The sequence below is a fragment of the Melanostigma gelatinosum genome (genome assembly GCF_949748355.1).
Source record: "Melanostigma gelatinosum genome assembly, chromosome: 9".
NCBI lineage: Eukaryota > Metazoa > Chordata > Actinopteri > Perciformes > Zoarcidae > Melanostigma > Melanostigma gelatinosum.
In genome coordinates, this window is record NC_136642.1 from 22,911,463 (window position 1) to 22,930,627 (window position 19,165).

General features: G+C 49.3%; 1 pseudogene across 1 annotated transcript; it reads right to left on the bottom strand.

Annotated features, from left to right (window-relative positions):
- Nucleotides 1–335: 335 nt before the first annotated feature.
- LOC306782120 (zinc finger-containing ubiquitin peptidase 1-like) lies at nt 336–18,959 on the bottom strand (annotated as a pseudogene). The gene is made up of 6 exons: nt 18,443–18,959; nt 4,781–4,890; nt 4,514–4,623; nt 3,876–4,044; nt 828–1,016; nt 336–499 (listed from the first exon to the last, which is right to left on the bottom strand). The product of its transcript is annotated as a zinc finger-containing ubiquitin peptidase 1-like (transcript).
- Between the last annotated feature and the right edge of the window lie 206 nt (nt 18,960–19,165).

The window sequence follows — 19,165 nt, forward strand, 5'->3', positions numbered from 1 at the left end:
TAGCCAACAATCCAAATAGCTCGACGACTTTCTGGATTTGTCTTCACTCAAACGTTGAAGAGTGATATATGTGATATATCTGGCAAGATATATGTGATATATCTGGCAAATTGAAGCAAGAAAATGCAAGAAAATGCAAGCAGAGGCAAGCAGAGGCAAGAGCAAGCAGCAAAGCGACTGCACTCTCTCATCAAGGTCGATGATCGAAGAAAGTGCTTCATCATGCTTCTACCGAGACCGCTTACCAAAGGGGAAATAAAGAGAGTTCGTCTTTAAATTGTTATGTTTCTAGAAAGCACTTCAGCATAAAAACAAATCATAAAAATAAAGGCAGGTCAAAACTGATGAACCATTGGATTCTGGCTCTGTTGGAAGAACTCCGCAACTACGACGCCGCATTTAGTTTCCAACTGCAACAAGGAAGCGTTCTGAATTGGCTCCAGCTCGGACTCACGCTGGTAGGCAGAGACGAGAGAACCACTCGTGTTTTCATCTCGTCCTCCACACAGACGGGGGGACTGTGTGGAGGATCAGATGCACAAACCATCTGATCAGAATGCCCTCCCATTTATGTTGCATGATGGATCCTGAGGTTATGTGCGTGACACTAGTTAGTGTCAAGCACATAACCTCAGGATCCACCAATTGGTGGCTGTGTGGTGGCTGTGTGGAATCCATCTATCCTTTAATATATCAAAATATTGTGACAGAACTACTTTCAATTCTCAGATATTTATCTCAACCTCACAAAGAATCAGCAATTTATTTGAAACAAGCACATGTAGTCGTGCTGATTTCAGGTCAGACATCATGCAGGGATTGTGTACCTTGTAGGAGGGGAGCATATGCATCGGTTGTGTGTAGCGAGGAGAGGAGCATCTGGAGGTTTCTGTATCCACAGCCCCAGCCTTTATCCCCCGCTGAGGAGCAGTAGTGGTCGGTGTCAGCACTCAGCCACACGTGCACGGAGTCCTTGCATTCGGTCTGGTAATATTCATACAAAGCTCGGACCACACCTAGACAGAGAGGAAACAAGTTCAGCTCGGTACATTCCAGCTCAGCAGTGTTACGGACACACAGCTAAACCAGCAGCCATCACATCTCACTGATCAACATGCACCTCGGGTGACAGATTAGGTGAATATGTTTGTCGCCAGCGAGGGCCCCTCAGTTTGGGCACACTTCTGAGGGTCTCCGCTCCAGGAGCGGGGGAGGCGCCTGCTTTTAGTTAAAACGTGTGAGCAGTGCATGTGACAGCTTTAAGCCATCTCTTGAGTGTATTTGAATCCTAGAGATTTTATTTATGGGCGGATAAGCCATGATTACAATATCCTGAAGTCAAAATGAGCAGGTAATGCAACTGTGCAATGTACAGCACATGCACAGTTGACTAGCTGAGCGTGTGCTGCTGTACTGCCAGCCCAATCGGCACCCGCTGACCAACAAACACTGTGTATGAGATAACTGTTGTAGGCACTCGTTTTCAACGAATGGACTGGAAAATAAATGTGAACAAAATAAAAATAAAATCCCTGCTGAAATAAACGCTGGTTAAGGTTAATCTGTGCCAGGCAGTACACGCTAGAGTTCAGCTTCTTTTTTTTAATGGTTCTCAATACGATATTCAGAGCAGAGGGATTGCCTCCACTCGGCTGTCGACATGGAGACGACTGAGCCAGTGGCTAGCGGCTAAACTGGCTATCGCTTTAACAAGTGCTATAGAAGCAGACATTGACCACAAGGGGAACCGCAGGGTGGGTGCTACGCTTCAACGCTGTTGGTCGGGACGGCGTGAGAAGCAGTAACCGCCGCATGAGCGCAGTGCAGAGAGGCGGGATCAGCTAGCCGGCACAACAGAGACCCAAATGCATGAACATGCACGCACGGCCAGCCCTGCTACGTAAATGGACGTTCGCATGTAGCCTTTTATGTCTTCCTGCCACTCAAAGTGCTGCACACACACCTTTGTACGTTGATGGCAGGGGCCACCATGCAAGGTGCCACCGTGACCTACCAGACAACAGGATATTGACAGTGTAACCACACGGATCTTCCTCTCACTGCATGTCTCGCTCAATTGATTTCCATAACGACTGAATAAAGCACATGTGATTCGGCGGGTTAATACACACACGCACACACACACACACACACACACACACACACACACACGTATGTGTGGCATGTATTTTAGTAGCCTATCCCACAACCAGACAATGACAGATTAACTGAAAGAACATTTTGTGAACGTTGAGGGAATGCTGAAGAACTGGTTCAGGACAAGGACTGAAAAGGGGAGTTGACATGCAAGAGCATGAACAACAGTCCAGATGTATTCATTTATTCATCGACGTTACCACTCCTTTTTCAGAAATTATTTTGAACAATTCAAAAATTTGAGGATTTGACGATGCATTTCCCTTGCAAACACTGCAGTACAAAACTCATTAACTGTTAGCACCCATGACAATTTCGATCTACTCTTAATTCCAAACTCTGCATCAGATATTCAATCTGGGGTCCTCCAAGGCTCAATTTTAGGTCCTACTCTCTTCTCTCTTAATTTCAACCAAAATGTTCCAGGAAATAAGGAAATATGCAACCAAAGGAATTATACCAAAGGACCCAGAGAAGAAGCGGAAAGTCTCTTTTGTGCATTCCCCTTTGCAGTCCACAGTGGTTGGGAATAGCTGCTGGGTTACTGTAACAAATGTCAGAGTTGCCTAAACCTACAGGAACTTTGTTGTATCCCTTTAAACCAGTGACTCTCAACTGGTGGGTCGCGGGCCTTTGCCTGAAAAAAAAAAAAAAATCCTGTGCTTTATTTTGAAGGGGATTTTTTTATGCAGCGGAGTGCCGTCTATTCACACTTCTTAATGATATTTGGCGTTAATGCCTTATAACAGGGGTCTTCAACGTTTTTCAGGCCAAGGACCCCCAAACTGATCGAGAGATGGAGCAGGGACCCCCGACTATATATTGTATAAAATTGTGTTTTATATGAAATGGGCCTAGTGCCACGTATAAACATACCTCTTTGTTGTGCATTCAATACTAAGTTATTCAAATAATACACAGGTTCATATATTCATGCTTTCATGCAAGGTACAGTGAGTAGGGCAGCCGTGCCACTGCCATTTATAAACACACCTTGTCAGCTGATACCAATGCCAATATCAACATTGTCAATTGCATGATAATCATGCATACAAGCTATTCAAATTGATGTTTTCATTTTAAACATAAATGTGGAAACGAAAAATGAGTGATGGCCTATTAGTGCCACTGCCATGCATAAAGATACCTGTTATCTTGCATACAATACTGAACTCTTAAAATAATGGACACATTCATGTTTAGAGAACAAACAAAAAAAGATTTTACCCCCTGTTGAAGACCTCTGCCTTATAATGATAATATCAGCAGAGGATGAACTGAAAACTATACCTCTGTCAAATGACACTAAGTAGACGAATTGAAGACATGTTAGATGACATCAAACAACAGACCACACCTCGAATTAAGGCAAGTGGTCATTCTGCATTACAAATGGCCGAATGTACAGACATAAACAAACAAAGCAGTTTGACTCGTTTACGTGAAACCTGTGTGGGACGGGGACAATTTCTCTGCACTAGAGAGCTCCCTACACTACGACTGAAGAGGACATTTTCAGCTCCGGTTCAAACTGCACCACCTTTACATTAAATACATTTCAGAAGTTGAACATTTTCCTTGATTTGGGTCGCGGCTTGTCATTAAGGGGTGACGGTGGGTCCTGCAGCCGGACCAGTTGAGAACCACTGCTCTAAACCAGCAGTGTTGTCTCGGTGTGCTTTTGCAGAATTGTGGTTCAAGGATGCGAACAAACATACCTTGAGTTCTGGTTCTGCCATCATCAACCCCTGAGGCCAGGGACTCCATCATCTCGGCCCTCTTACAGTGGAACTCTGCAGGGGCCATAAGACCCCTGGCCACAGCCCTCTCCATGGTCCTCTCCATCTGTCTGCTGTAGCCCCCGCTGCCATCCAGACCGAACTGCCTCTGCACAACATGTCAACATGTCAACATATCACACAGTGGTTGACATAAAACTGCAATGGAACTATCATTCTTTTTTTTTTTTTTTTGGTGCCTTTTGTGTTCAGTTCAATGTTCAGTTTGTTCAACAAAAGTGTGTCGGAAATAATTTAATTTAATTTGTTTAAATTCAACAAGCAAAAAGTTGTGTTTTAGCAGTTTAACACTTTATTATCCTCTCATTTATCGCAAATAATATCGCTATCGCGATACTCAAATACGGTATTGCATATTATAATCTTATCAGTTGGGTTCGCCCTAAAAGTGACACACAGACAACCCTACGGGGTTAACAGTAAAGGAGGGATTTGTAGTTCTTACAAAGTATACGTACTTATGAAACCCTCGAATGAATGCTAACTTATTGGAAATCCAACAACATCACTGTCTAAACGGTCTGCACAGTGAGTGTGCTCTCGCGTAGAATCCAGACCTGCAGCTTCTTGAACTCTTCCCTCTCCTGCTGGTCCTCCTCCAGCCTCCTCCTCTGCTCCTCCTCCTGCTGGAGCTGTCTGGCCAGCTTCAGGTCAGAGCCCGGGCTCCCTGCGGACGCACACGTGAACCAAAGGCACAGAAAGATATGACATTTATACCAGTGTGCGAGACAGAAGTGGGAAAAAAAGAGTTTAACAGAGGGACCTGAGTGACTTATGCAGCACGGGGGGGGGGGGGGGGGGGGGGGGTAGGAACACATGCCCACCTGCAGAGTTCCCAGCAGCTCCGTGGTCTAAATGCAGTTCCACGTGTTCCTGCAAGAGACGCTGTCACTGCAGGCGACAGAGCACATCGGGCACACGAATCTCTTCTCTCCTACAAAACAGAAGGGAAACCCCATGTAGCTTTTAAACATGTTTCCTATGAGGGCTGACCACTGACACAGGTAGGTTAATGGTCCTTTCTCTGGTCCAGTCCGTGTCATCCATTGGAGGGAAATTCCACTGGAAACATTTGTGTTTAAACACCTTACAACAGACAAATAGACACAGTATTAACCGTTCATGTTTCTACAATTCTACCATACAGTTACTAAGATCACTGAAGCACCGTGAAACCTGACTGAAGCTTGCATGTGTTAATTCAATAAACTGTACATACAGCGACAACTGTACATGTTTCAGACTACTTTAATACGTATCCACGAACAACTGTCACACGTCTTCCGTTCCTCTAGAACAGCGGTTCCCAAACTTTTTAGGCCGCGCACCCCCTTCTACATCCCGACTGGGTTCGCGCACCCCCCCCCCCCCCCCCCTTAATAAAAAATAAAAAAAAAGAAGCAACAGAGCCTTTTAAGCCTTCATAGCCGCATAAGAATCGGACCAATGAGAGAACAGTTTGCTCGCGCGCGGCATTTGTTTACAAGATTTAGTCCGCTGTTAAATGTTGCAGTGTGAACACAAACCGAACAAAGGAGCAACTGCAACATTGTATCATATTAATCCCTGAATCGCAACAAAGCAAACGAACTGAAGGTGTGAAAACGCCCTGAAACACTGCAACAAAGTTTCAATATCTTTCAGTGACACAAGGCGTCACTTTTAAAGAGCAATACGGATGTGAGGACACACGCACAGGCTCAGAGGCAGATTATCACATTTCATTTACAATTAATGAGCGACTAATGTAGCCAGGATGTCTTCGGACAAAGCATCGATGCGGCGCGACACAGTGTTGTTGGACACCGGGATCATGTCCAACTTTTTGCTTCTTTCTCCCCAATCATACATTCCACCATCTCTCTGGCAGCTGGCAAGCTCACGTCTTCAGTGATTGTGTGCGGTAGCCCCTTTCTCGCTATTCTGTAACCAGATATGAAGCCCGTAGTGCGTCATTTATAGACCCAACACATGAATGAGACTCCAGTTGTTTTTGGCTGTTTTGTAACTCCTCCAATTTCGATATAAACAATGTAAGGGGCTTTTGACTTGCACTGGCATGCTTGGTGTTCAGGTGGCGACGTAAATAAGAGCTTCAGACTGTTAGCCAGAACCTCGCTGCACACCACGCACTGTGGCTTTGGGGAATCTGCGTTGCCAATCCAAGTGAAGCCCAGATACTTTTCATCATATTTCCTCTTTTTTTTCCCAGTCTGATGCTCACTCTCGTTTCCTCTTTTTCACCTTGACTCCGCGATGGGCCGATGTGCTCCCGATTTGTCTGTGCTGCACCTCTCCGTTCCCCTCGCCTCCGATTCCTCTCTCTCTCTCTGTCCCTCTCCTCTTTTACGACTGATAGCTTCAGATGTCCCACCTGACAGTTTTTAAATTAAAATTACATTTTTTTTTTATATTTAATATTATTACACCATCAGACCGCCATTACACTTTTCCTCTCGCGCACCCCCTAGAGGCAGCTCGCGCACCCCCAGGGGTGCGCGCACCCCACTTTGGGAATCCCTGCTCTAGAACTAACTGCGTCCCACGCATGCGCACTAGTTGACTCAGGACTTAACAGTATGAAGGAGTTGCTTCAATATTTGTCTTGTGTTCACGCAACACTGAATCAGAACCTGAATTATCCGTTGATTCCGTCGTCATTTTCATTCATACGACTCATTCCCTTTCCTGTCTAATTGATATTTCTTCTGGCGAATGAGAGAAATGTGCACGATTATCTGAGAGAGAAATAAAAGCGGAGCAGAAGAACCACAGTTCACTGTCAAAAATAGTTGAGATCCCAGGGAAGCTGCCTTAAATGAGGGAATACATGTTCGGTATGTAAATTAGGCTAATGGGACATAGAGCGTATAATTATAGTTTAATGGATGAAATCTAATAATCATTTTAAAGCAAGCGGGTATTACATAACAAATGTAAAGTGATTTTAACAAATGTAAACCTGATAATAATAATATGTGTATCTGAGTATAGTGCAGTCTGAGTGTAGAAAGTACGGAGAAAGAGGAAGTAAGCAGGGTGTTGGCTTCAAGGGATGGGGAAATAATGGTGGTTGAGAAAAAAGACACAAAGCACAATAATGATGAAGGATGAGATCAATAATCATTTTATAAGCACACGTGTACTAAGTAAAGTGATTAACAACTGTAACTGTGATTATGATAACTAATCTGTGTTAGAAATGTGTGAGTGTAGGAAAAGGGGAAGTACAACAGATGTTGAACACCCAGACACGCGCAGAGCTTGATTAAGTAAGCGCCCAGACAGGGAAGTTGGGGTGATTTCCTCATGCACACACACACAAAAGTTAGGTACTTTTCAAAGCACATGCACCAAATCAATGATGTCATGTTAATCATGGGCTGAGGGAGGACGTGTTGGGGAAGAGGGGGAGAGACGGGAGAGGCAGCCCAAAAGTGTTATAAAAGAAGTAACTTGCAAACAGCAAGACGGGATTTCTACACGAGCCGTCCAGACGCTCTGAGAAGAAGATACGGACGATCGCCACTGAAGTATTCGAGGACTTCGTCTCTGTTCACGGAAAGAAGGCCGCTGTTCGTGGACAAAGATTGAAAGACGGAGATTTTCCTCTCCCCACTGCTCGACTTTAACAACTGAACAACGGAGGAACGCGGCAGTCTTAGAAAGACTTTGTACTGAGCCTTCAGGACTGTTGAACAGACTCCGCTGCGGGAGCAGGAGGACCGAGGGTCTGGCCAGACCTTCGCTCCTAACAACTCCAAAATAACCTTTTCATCGCACCATTGAAATCCAGCTCCAACCGAGCCGTCTCGGCATCTAAAACTAATGAGTATAATCTAAGAAGAAAATCAAAGTAACGAATCAAGTGTAGTAACATTTTATGTGAGCTGTAGCTTAACCCTTGCTAACTAACTAAATATAACCTGCAATAAATATCTAATCTGCATTTAAAGTAAATTTCTCAAGTGCATTTATTTGTCGGGAGTAACGGCAGTTAGCAGAGCCAGGCGAGTTCCCTCGACAGCTCAACAATCTTTTAATAGAGAGCTGAGTCAGTAAGTAGCCCCGTATCGGGCCAGAAGTACCCCAGGATCTAACAACCCATTCAGATGACCGACTCATCGCTGTCAGCGTGGATATCAGTTATTAATAGTGCTGCCCGCTGTTTGTTTGTGTCACGAAGTGTTCCTAAAAGACGACCAACGAATCCAAGTGGGTCTCATGTGGGTTATAGTCGGGATTCGTGGGTAAAGGCTTATTATAAAAGAGCCCAAACCCTTCGGAACACTCATCCAGCTGGGATCCGTAAACTATGACGCTAATCTATGGTCTGTCATTGCTGCTCCCTATTTGTAGGGATGGGATCTCTATGCAGAGACAAATCTCCCCCTTAACGGGATCAATACAGTATAATAAAATTAAAGGAACCCAGCATCATCATTACTTTATATTAGAAATACTGAATTTACTCAATTGATCCGTGGTTAGCAGATCAGAGCTGTAGACTAGACAGTCTACAGCCATGCAAGAGGCAATCCGTCAGCTTCTCGGGACCGAGAATGTCTGTGCAAAAAGGTCACGGACACCCATCCAACCGCGTTATGTCAGACAGACAGATCGCCAAAACCATTGCGTCATCGGCGAGTTGACAACAGCTTTCAGGCAGCGATGTTGTGTTTTTCTTACAGGTGAAGATACAAACACCTCGGTTGGATGGCGAGATCTTTCTTTCCCTTTCTTCATATTACCATAACAACAAAATACTGTTCCCAGCGAGCTAAAAACAAAGTCAAGAGGAGACGCACCTGAGAGGCTGCTGGCTGACGGGGAAAGCGAACACGCCTCCAGTGTTGACCCTGAACAAAGAAACGGTCATGAATACAAGGTACAATGGTGTACAAGTATCTGGCTCAGGGCGTCTTTGTGTTGATGCCATTTCATAACTGCTCGCCCTGCTGGCTTGATGTGCTCAGCTCGTCAGTCTAAACTAGACAAACAGAGACTTGATATTGGACAACATCAACATGCACATTTAAAAAAAAATTATGTTTTTACTTAAAACCATGACGAAGATGGGTTTTCGTTTTCAGCGGGATAATATAGAAAAATTGCCATAATATGTAAATTCTTCCAAACCATTGCTCGCAAGGGCCTTTTCGTTATTGGAAGGCCTGCTCTCTCTATGGGCCCCCTCATCCCGAGGCCCCTGTATCAACACCCCTGACTGGGTAGGTATCTGTGACCCCTTGAGAAATTTGCCCAGATCCTACAGATTGATTATGTGCCGATAACCGTCGGTGACAGAGTGACCGAAAAGGAAATGTTCCAGACATGGCAGCAAAGACGCGACTCTCGGAGACACCGTTACCTTCAGCTGCGCGCTGCTGCTGCAGATGTAACTCCACATGCTCCTGCAGGATGAAACAGCTGCTGCAGACCAGCGCACACATGGGGCAGGAGAACAGCTTCTCTGGAACAGATGCAGGACAATTCAAGTCAACGGTGATGTGGTGGTGGGCGTGGGTGGCTCAGCTGTGGAGGGGGCGGAGTGTGGGAGTGGTTCGGGGAACGGTGCCGGTAAGGGACTTAATTAGGCGCAGCTGGAAGGGATCCTGATTGTCTCACTGACGGCTGTATTTAATCCCACAGTAGAGACTGAGGCGGTGGAGATGGGGAGGGGGAACCAGCGGAGCCTCCCGTGGAGACTCCGCGGGGTCCCGAACTACACTCCATGGAAGATTTTCCACTTGAGCAGTCTCGGGATGATACTCTACGCTCAGCCTTTGACCAAGTGATACGAATTGATGGTCAGTTGGTGCGCCCTGACGCAGCACAGTCATACCCGCACTTTTCATTGATTAGGGACAGACTGTATAGAGTGAGTCGTGACACTCAGTCAGGTCAGGAAAATACCCAGTTGTTGGTGCCGAGAAGCCGCCGGGAAATTATTTTCCAGGCGGCTCACTATAACCCGATGGCTGGCCACATGGGATATGAGAAAACACTGGACCGGATAATGGCCCGATTTTATTGGCCGGGCATTCGGGGTGATGTGCGCCGTTGGTGTGCATCCTGCCCAGAGTGTCAGTGGGTAAACCAGCCGGCCATTCCGAGGGCGCCTTTGCGTCCTCTGCCGTTAATGGAGGTCCCATTTGAGCGTATCGCCATGGACCTCATCGGGCCATTTCACCGGAGTGCACGAGGATATCGCTTTGTGTTAGTCCTAGTGGATTAAGCAACACGATATCCCGAGGCAGTGCCGTTGCGCAACATTTCTGCAAAGAGTGTCGCGCAGGCTCTGTTTCAGGTCATCTCCCGAGTCGGAATCCCGAAAGAGATTCTGACTGACCAGGGCACCTCGTTCATGTCACGCACACTGAGAGAACTTTACGGATTACTGGGCATTAAATCTATTCGGACCAGTGTGTACCACCCACAGACCGACGGTCTGGTGGAGCGTCTGAATAAGACTTTAAAGTCCATGATCCGTAAATTTATTCACGACGATGTCCGTAATTGGGATAAATGGCCTCCCTTTGAACTACTGTTTGGCAGGACACCACCGGGGGTGCTCGACCTGATTAAAGAAAACTGGGAGGGTCCGAGCACCGGGAAAAGTGAGATCCAATAGGTCCTGGACCTGCGAGCAAAACTCCACACACAGGGTCGACTGTCACGTGATAATTTGCTCCAGGCCCAGGACCGTCAACAGCGGCTGTACAACAGAGGGGCCAAGCTGAGACAATTCGCACCGGGAGAAAAGGTACTTGTATTGCTTCCTTCTTCCAGCTCTAAACTCCTCGCCAAGTGGCAAGGACCCTTTGTGGTCACACGGCGGGTGGGGGATGTCGACTATGAGGTGGTGCGTTCTGACAGGGGCGGAGCTACGCAGATCTACCACCTCAACCTCCTAAAAGCATGGAGAGAGGCGGAGTCTGTGTCTCTGGTGTCCACGGTTCCTGAGAGGGAGGAGCTGGGGCCGGAGGTTCCAAAATCCTCCGATCCAACCTCGCTCCTTTGTGAAGCCCACCTCTCCGGGACCCAGAGAACAGACATTGCACAGTTGCAGGAACAGTTTGCCGATGTGTTCTCCCTCCTGCCAGGGTGCACAAACCTCATAATGCACCACATTGAGACTCCTCCGGGTGTGACGGTGCGGTTACAACCCTACAGGTTACCTGAACATAAAAGAAAAGTGGTTCAGAGGGAATTAGCGGCTATACTGGAGATGGGGGTAATAGAAGAGTCCAACAGTGCCTGGTGTAGCCCCATTGTTCTGGTTGTCAAGAAGGATGGGTCTATACGGTTCTGTGTGGACTATCGCAGGGTGAATGATGTGTCACGATTTGATGCTTACCCAATGCCCGGGTCGACGACCTCCTGGACCGACTAGGCACTGCACGGGTTTTTACGACACTGGATTTCACCAAGGGCTACCGGCAGGTTCCTTTGTCGCCAGAGTCCAGGGAAAAAACGGCCTTCTCCACTCCGTTTGGGTTATACCAATTCACCACACTTCCCTTTGGGTAGTTCGGTGCCCCAGCCACTTTTCAACGCCTCATGGACCGGGTGCTGCATCCGCAGGCTGCGTATGCTGCCGCCTACTTGGATGATGTGATCCACAGCACCACCTGGGCGGAGCATGTGCAGCGTGTGGGTGCGGTGCTGGAGTCCCTGAGGCAGGCGGGGCTCACCGCCAACCCGGGGAAGTGTGCGGTTGGACGGAGGGAGGTACGGTATCTGGGGTACCACTTGGTAGGCGGGCAGGTGTGCCCTCAGGTGGACAAGACTGCGGCTATCGCAGCCAGCCCCCTGCCCAAGACTAAAAAAGAGGTTAGGGGGTTTTTGGGGCTGGCGGGTTATTACAGGCGGTTCATCCCCAACTTCGCAGATCTGACCAGCCCCTTGACCGACCTGACCCGGAAAGGTGCCTCAGATCCGGTCCAGTGGTCGGAGCAGTGCCAGTTGGCGTTTGAGCAGGTAAAACACGCCCTCTGTGGGGAACCACTCCTTCTTACACCTAACTTCTCTTTGCCCTTTACTCTGCAGACTGACGCATCGAACAGAGGGCTGGGGGCCGTTTTGTCCCAGCGGGTAGAGGGGGTTGACCGCCTGGTGCTCTACATCAGCCGGAAGCTATCCGAGAGGGAGACCAGGTACAGCACGGTGGAGAAGGAGTGCCTGGCCATCCGGTGGGCGGTCGACTCCCTGCGCTACTACCTCCTGGGACGCTCTTTCACCCTCTGTTCGGACCACGCCCCGCTCCAGTGGCTCCACCGCATGAAGGATACTAACGCCCGGATCACTCGGTGGTATCTGGCTTTGCAGCCGTTTAACTTCAAGGTGGTCCATAGGCCGGGGGCGCAGATGGTCGTGGCCGACTTCCTCTCTCGCCCTCAAGGGGGGGGGGGGGAGTAGGTCAGGCCGGATGGCTCCCCGGCCTAAGTCGGGCGGTGGGGGTATGTGGTGGTGGGCGTGGGTGGCTCAGCTGTGGAGGGGGCGGAGTGTGGGAGTGGTTCGGGGAACGGTGCCGGTAAGGGACTTAATTAGGCGCAGCTGGAAGTACCCCAGGATCTAACAACCCATTCAGATGACCGACTCATCGCTGTCAGCGTGGATATCAGTTATTAATAGTGCTGCCCGCTGTTTGTTTGTGTCACGAAGTGTTCCTAAAAGACGACCAACGAATCCAAGTGGGTCTCATGTGGGTTATAGTCGGGATTCGTGGGTAAAGGCTTATTATAAAAGAGCCCAAACCCTTCGGAACACTCATCCAGCTGGGATCCGTAAACTATGACGCTAATCTATGGTCTGTCATTGCTGCTCCCTATTTGTAGGGATGGGATCTCTATGCAGAGACAAATCTCCCCCTTAACGGGATCAATACAGTATAATAAAATTAAAGGAACCCAGCATCATCATTACTTTATATTAGAAATACTGAATTTACTCAATTGATCCGTGGTTAGCAGATCAGAGCTGTAGACTAGACAGTCTACAGCCATGCAAGAGGCAATCCGTCAGCTTCTCGGGACCGAGAATGTCTGTGCAAAAAGGTCACGGACACCCATCCAACCGCGTTATGTCAGACAGACAGATCGCCAAAACCATTGCGTCATCGGCGAGTTGACAACAGCTTTCAGGCAGCGATGTTGTGTTTTTCTTACAGGTGAAGATACAAACACCTCGGTTGGATGGCGAGATCTTTCTTTCCCTTTCTTCATATTACCATAACAACAAAATACTGTTCCCAGCGAGCTAAAAACAAAGTCAAGAGGAGACGCACCTGAGAGGCTGCTGGCTGACGGGGAAAGCGAACACGCCTCCAGTGTTGACCCTGAACAAAGAAACGGTCATGAATACAAGGTACAATGGTGTACAAGTATCTGGCTCAGGGCGTCTTTGTGTTGATGCCATTTCATAACTGCTCGCCCTGCTGGCTTGATGTGCTCAGCTCGTCAGTCTAAACTAGACAAACAGAGACTTGATATTGGACAACATCAACATGCACATTTAAAAACAAAATTATGTTTTTACTTAAAACCATGACGAAGATGGGTTTTCGTTTTCAGCGGGATAATATAGAAAAATTGCCATAATATGTAAATTCTTCCAAACCATTGCTCGCAAGGGCCTTTTCGTTATTGGAAGGCCTGCTCTCTCTATGGGCCCCCTCATCCCGAGGCCCCTGTATCAACACCCCTGACTGGGTAGGTATCTGTGACCCCTTGAGAAATTTGCCCAGATCCTACAGATTGATTATGTGCCGATAACCGTCGGTGACAGAGTGACCGAAAAGGAAATGTTCCAGACATGGCAGCAAAGACGCGACTCTCGGAGACACCGTTACCTTCAGCTGCGCGCTGCTGCTGCAGATGTAACTCCACATGCTCCTGCAGGATGAAACAGCTGCTGCAGACCAGCGCACACATGGGGCAGGAGAACAGCTTCTCTGGAACAGATGCAGGACAATTCAAGTCAACGGTGATGTGGTGGTGGGCGTGGGTGGCTCAGCTGTGGAGGGGGCGGAGTGTGGGAGTGGTTCGGGGAACTTAATTAGGCGCAGCTGGAAGGGATCCTGATTGTCTCACTGACGGCTGTATTTAATCCCACAGTAGAGACTGAGGCGGTGGAGATGGGGAGGGGGAACCAGCGGAGCCTCCCGTGGAGACTCCGCGGGGTCCCGAACTACACTCCATGGAAGATTTTCCACTTGAGCAGTCTCGGGATGATACTCTACGCTCAGCCTTTGACCAAGTGATACGAATTGATGGTCAGTTGGTGCGCCCTGACGCAGCACAGTCATACCCGCACTTTTCATTGATTAGGGACAGACTGTATAGAGTGAGTCGTGACACTCAGTCAGGTCAGGAAAATACCCAGTTGTTGGTGCCGAGAAGCCGCCGGGAAATTATTTTCCAGGCGGCTCACTATAACCCGATGGCTGGCCACATGGGATATGAGAAAACACTGGACCGGATAATGGCCCGATTTTATTGGCCGGGCATTCGGGGTGATGTGCGCCGTTGGTGTGCATCCTGCCCAGAGTGTCAGTGGGTAAACCAGCCGGCCATTCCGAGGGCGCCTTTGCGTCCTCTGCCGTTAATGGAGGTCCCATTTGAGCGTATCGCCATGGACCTCATCGGGCCATTTCACCGGAGTGCACGAGGATATCGCTTTGTGTTAGTCCTAGTGGATTAAGCAACACGATATCCCGAGGCAGTGCCGTTGCGCAACATTTCTGCAAAGAGTGTCGCGCAGGCTCTGTTTCAGGTCATCTCCCGAGTCGGAATCCCGAAAGAGATTCTGACTGACCAGGGCACCTCGTTCATGTCACGCACACTGAGAGAACTTTACGGATTACTGGGCATTAAATCTATTCGGACCAGTGTGTACCACCCACAGACCGACGGTCTGGTGGAGCGTCTGAATAAGACTTTAAAGTCCATGATCCGTAAATTTATTCACGACGATGTCCGTAATTGGGATAAATGGCCTCCCTTTGAACTACTGTTTGGCAGGACACCACCGGGGGTGCTCGACCTGATTAAAGAAAACTGGGAGGGTCCGAGCACCGGGAAAAGTGAGATCCAATAGGTCCTGGACCTGCGAGCAAAACTCCACACACAGGGTCGACTGTCACGTGATAATTTGCTCCAGGCCCAGGACCGTCAACAGCGGCTGTACAACAGAGGGGCCAAGCTGAGACAATTCGCACCGGGAGAAAAGGTACTTGTATTGCTTCCTTCTTCCAGCTCTAAACTCCTCGCCAAGTGGCAAGGACCCTTTGTGGTCACACGGCGGGTGGGGGATGTCGACTATGAGGTGGTGCGTTCTGACAGGGGCGGAGCTACGCAGATCTACCACCTCAACCTCCTAAAAGCATGGAGAGAGGCGGAGTCTGTGTCTCTGGTGTCCACGGTTCCTGAGAGGGAGGAGCTGGGGCCGGAGGTTCCAAAATCCTCCGATCCAACCTCGCTCCTTTGTGAAGCCCACCTCTCCGGGACCCAGAGAACAGACATTGCACAGTTGCAGGAACAGTTTGCCGATGTGTTCTCCCTCCTGCCAGGGTGCACAAACCTCATAATGCACCACATTGAGACTCCTCCGGGTGTGACGGTGCGGTTACAACCCTACAGGTTACCTGAACATAAAAGAAAAGTGGTTCAGAGGGAATTAGCGGCTATACTGGAGATGGGGGTAATAGAAGAGTCCAACAGTGCCTGGTGTAGCCCCATTGTTCTGGTTGTCAAGAAGGATGGGTCTATACGGTTCTGTGTGGACTATCGCAGGGTGAATGATGTGTCACGATTTGATGCTTACCCAATGCCCGGGTCGACGACCTCCTGGACCGACTAGGCACTGCACGGGTTTTTACGACACTGGATTTCACCAAGGGCTACCGGCAGGTTCCTTTGTCGCCAGAGTCCAGGGAAAAAACGGCCTTCTCAACTCCGTTTGGGTTATACCAATTCACCACACTTCCCTTTGGGTAGTTCGGTGCCCCAGCCACTTTTCAACGCCTCATGGACGGGGTGCTGCATCCGCAGGCTGCGTATGCTGCCGCCTACTTGGATGATGTGATCCACAGCACCACCTGGGCGGAGCATGTGCAGCGTGTGGGTGCGGTGCTGGAGTCCCTGAGGCAGGCGGGGCTCACCGCCAACCCGGGGAAGTGTGCGGTTGGACGGAGGGAGGTACGGTATCTGGGGTACCACTTGGGTGGCGGGCAGGTGCGCCCTCAGGTGGACAAGACTGCGGCTATCGCAGCCAGCCCCCTGCCCAAGACTAAAAAAGAGGTTAGGGGGTTTTTGGGGCTGGCGGGTTATTACAGGCGGTTCATCCCCAACTTCGCAGATCTGACCAGCCCCTTGACCGACCTGACCCGGAAAGGTGCCTCAGATCCGGTCCAGTGGTCGGAGCAGTGCCAGTTGGCGTTTGAGCAGGTAAAACACGCCCTCTGTGGGGAACCACTCCTTCTTACACCTAACTTCTCTTTGCCCTTTACTCTGCAGACTGACGCATCGAACAGAGGGCTGGGGGCCGTTTTGTCCCAGCGGGTAGAGGGGGTTGACCGCCTGGTGCTCTACATCAGCCGGAAGCTATCCGAGAGGGAGACCAGGTACAGCACGGTGGAGAAGGAGTGCCTGGCCATCCGGTGGGCGGTCGACTCCCTGCGCTACTACCTCCTGGGACGCTCTTTCACCCTCTGTTCGGACCACGCCCCGCTCCAGTGGCTCCACCGCATGAAGGATACTAACGCCCAGATCACTCGGTGGTATCTGGCTTTGCAGCCGTTTAACTTCAAGGTGGTCCATAGGCCGGGGGCGCAGATGGTCGTGGCCGACTTCCTCTCTCGCCCTCAAGGGGGGGGGGGGGAGTAGGTCAGGCCGGATGGCTCCCCGGCCTAAGTCGGGCGGTGGGGGTATGTGGTGGTGGGCGTGGGTGGCTCAGCTGTGGAGGGGGCGGAGTGTGGGAGTGGTTCGGGGAACGGTGCCGGTAAGGGACTTAATTAGGCGCAGCTGGAAGTACCCCAGGATCTAACAACCCATTCAGATGACCGACTCATCGCTGTCAGCGTGGATATCAGTTATTAATAGTGCTGCCCGCTGTTTGTTTGTGTCACGAAGTGTTCCTAAAAGACGACCAACGAATCCAAGTGGGTCTCATGTGGGTTATAGTCGGGATTCGTGGGTAAAGGCTTATTATAAAAGAGCCCAAACCCTTCGGAACACTCATCCAGCTGGGATCCGTAAACTATGACGCTAATCTATGGTCTGTCATTGCTGCTCCCTATTTGTAGGGATGGGATCTCTATGCAGAGACAAATCTCCCCCTTAACGGGATCAATACAGTATAATAAAATTAAAGGAACCCAGCATCATCATTACTTTATATTAGAAATACTGAATTTACTCAATTGATCCGTGGTTAGCAGATCAGAGCTGTAGACTAGACAGTCTACAGCCATGCAAGAGGCAATCCATCAGCTTCTCGGGACCGAGAATGTCTGTGCAAAAAGGTCACGGACACCCATCCAACCGCGTTATGTCAGACAGACAGATCGCCAAAACCATTGCGTCATCGGCGAGTTGACAACAGCTTTCAGGCAGCGATGTTGTGTTTTTCTTACAGGTGAAGATACAAACACCTCGGTTGGATGGCGAGATCTTTCTTTCCCTTTCTTCATATTACCATAACAACAAAATACTGTTCCCAGCGAGCTAAAAACAAAGTCAAGAGGAGACGCACCTGAGAGGCTGCTGGCTGACGGGGAAAGCGAACACGCCTCCAGTGTTGACCCTGAACAAAGAAACGGTCATGAATACAAGGTACAATGGTGTACAAGTATCTGGCTCAGGGCGTCTTTGTGTTGATGCCATTTCATAACTGCTCGCCCTGCTGGCTTGATGTGCTCAGCTCGTCAGTCTAAACTAGACAAACAGAGACTTGATATTGGACAACATCAACATGCACATTTAAAAAAAAATTATGTTTTTACTTAAAACCATGACGAAGATGGGTTTTCGTTTTCAGCGGGATAATATAGAAAAATTGCCATATGTAAATTCTTCCAAACCATTGCTCGCAAGGGCCTTTTCGTTATTGGAAGGCCTGCTCTCTCTATGGGCCCCCTCATCCCGAGGCCCCTGTATCAACACCCCTGACTGGGTAGGTATCTGTGACCCCTTGAGAAATTTGCCCAGATCCTAGTACAGATTGATTATGTGCCGATAACCGTCGGTGACAGAGTGACCGAAAATGTTCCAGACATGGCAGCAAAGACGCGACTCTCGGAGACACCGTTACCTTCAGCTGCGCGCTGCTGCTGCAGATGTAACTCCACATGCTCCTGCAGGATGAAACAGCTGCTGCAGACCAGCACATGGGGCAGGAGAACAGCTTCTCTGGAACAGATGCAGGACAATTCAAGTCAACGGTGACTTTAAAGTTTGAATTAAAGTTTGAAATAGTTCAATCACCTTCTCCCGGTGAAGACCGTCGCTTCTGTTTGGCTTCACTGTGCTTGGCTTTAAGCCCATCTTTGTCCTCAACACAGCGCCTGACAGACTCCTGTCTGGTTTCAGGGCTCCATGTTGTCAAAGTCGAAGTGACGGGTGCAGCCTCCCCAGTGGATGAACCTCCGCTTCCTGGTGTACTATTCGGTTTCGGCCGCACGGAGTCTCTGGTGACACGAGAGGCACCGGTGGGTGCTGCTTCGCAGCCGTCCCCGGCCGGGCAGGACTGAGGCGTTCGGGGCTTTTTGCTCCCCATTCCGGCCGAGCGGTCCGAAGTGGATGCGAAGCGGGCCGGATGCTGCGCTCCGTGCTGCTTCTCTGGGTGCGCCGAGCTGATGTGGAAGCAGAGTTCGTCGTAGCACACACCAGAGAGGGGACAGAGTGGGCAGTGCATGTCATTTTCCAGGTGGCTGAGAAGGACATGCGTCCTCATGTCCTCCTCCAACATAATGTCCTCACCGCAGATTTCACAGGTCAGCATGGCTGCAGCACACACACACACACACACACACAGGAAAAGTGTCAGGTGCTGAAAGTTGGTACTGGCACGGCATAAAAAACAGATCAAGTTAATTATAATAAAATATAACCAGCTGACAAAACACAACCTTGCCTCTGTCTTCCTGAAGAGATTGTTAAGGGATGCAAGTAAATGTCCACATCAACTGAAATGAGTCTGAAATTGGG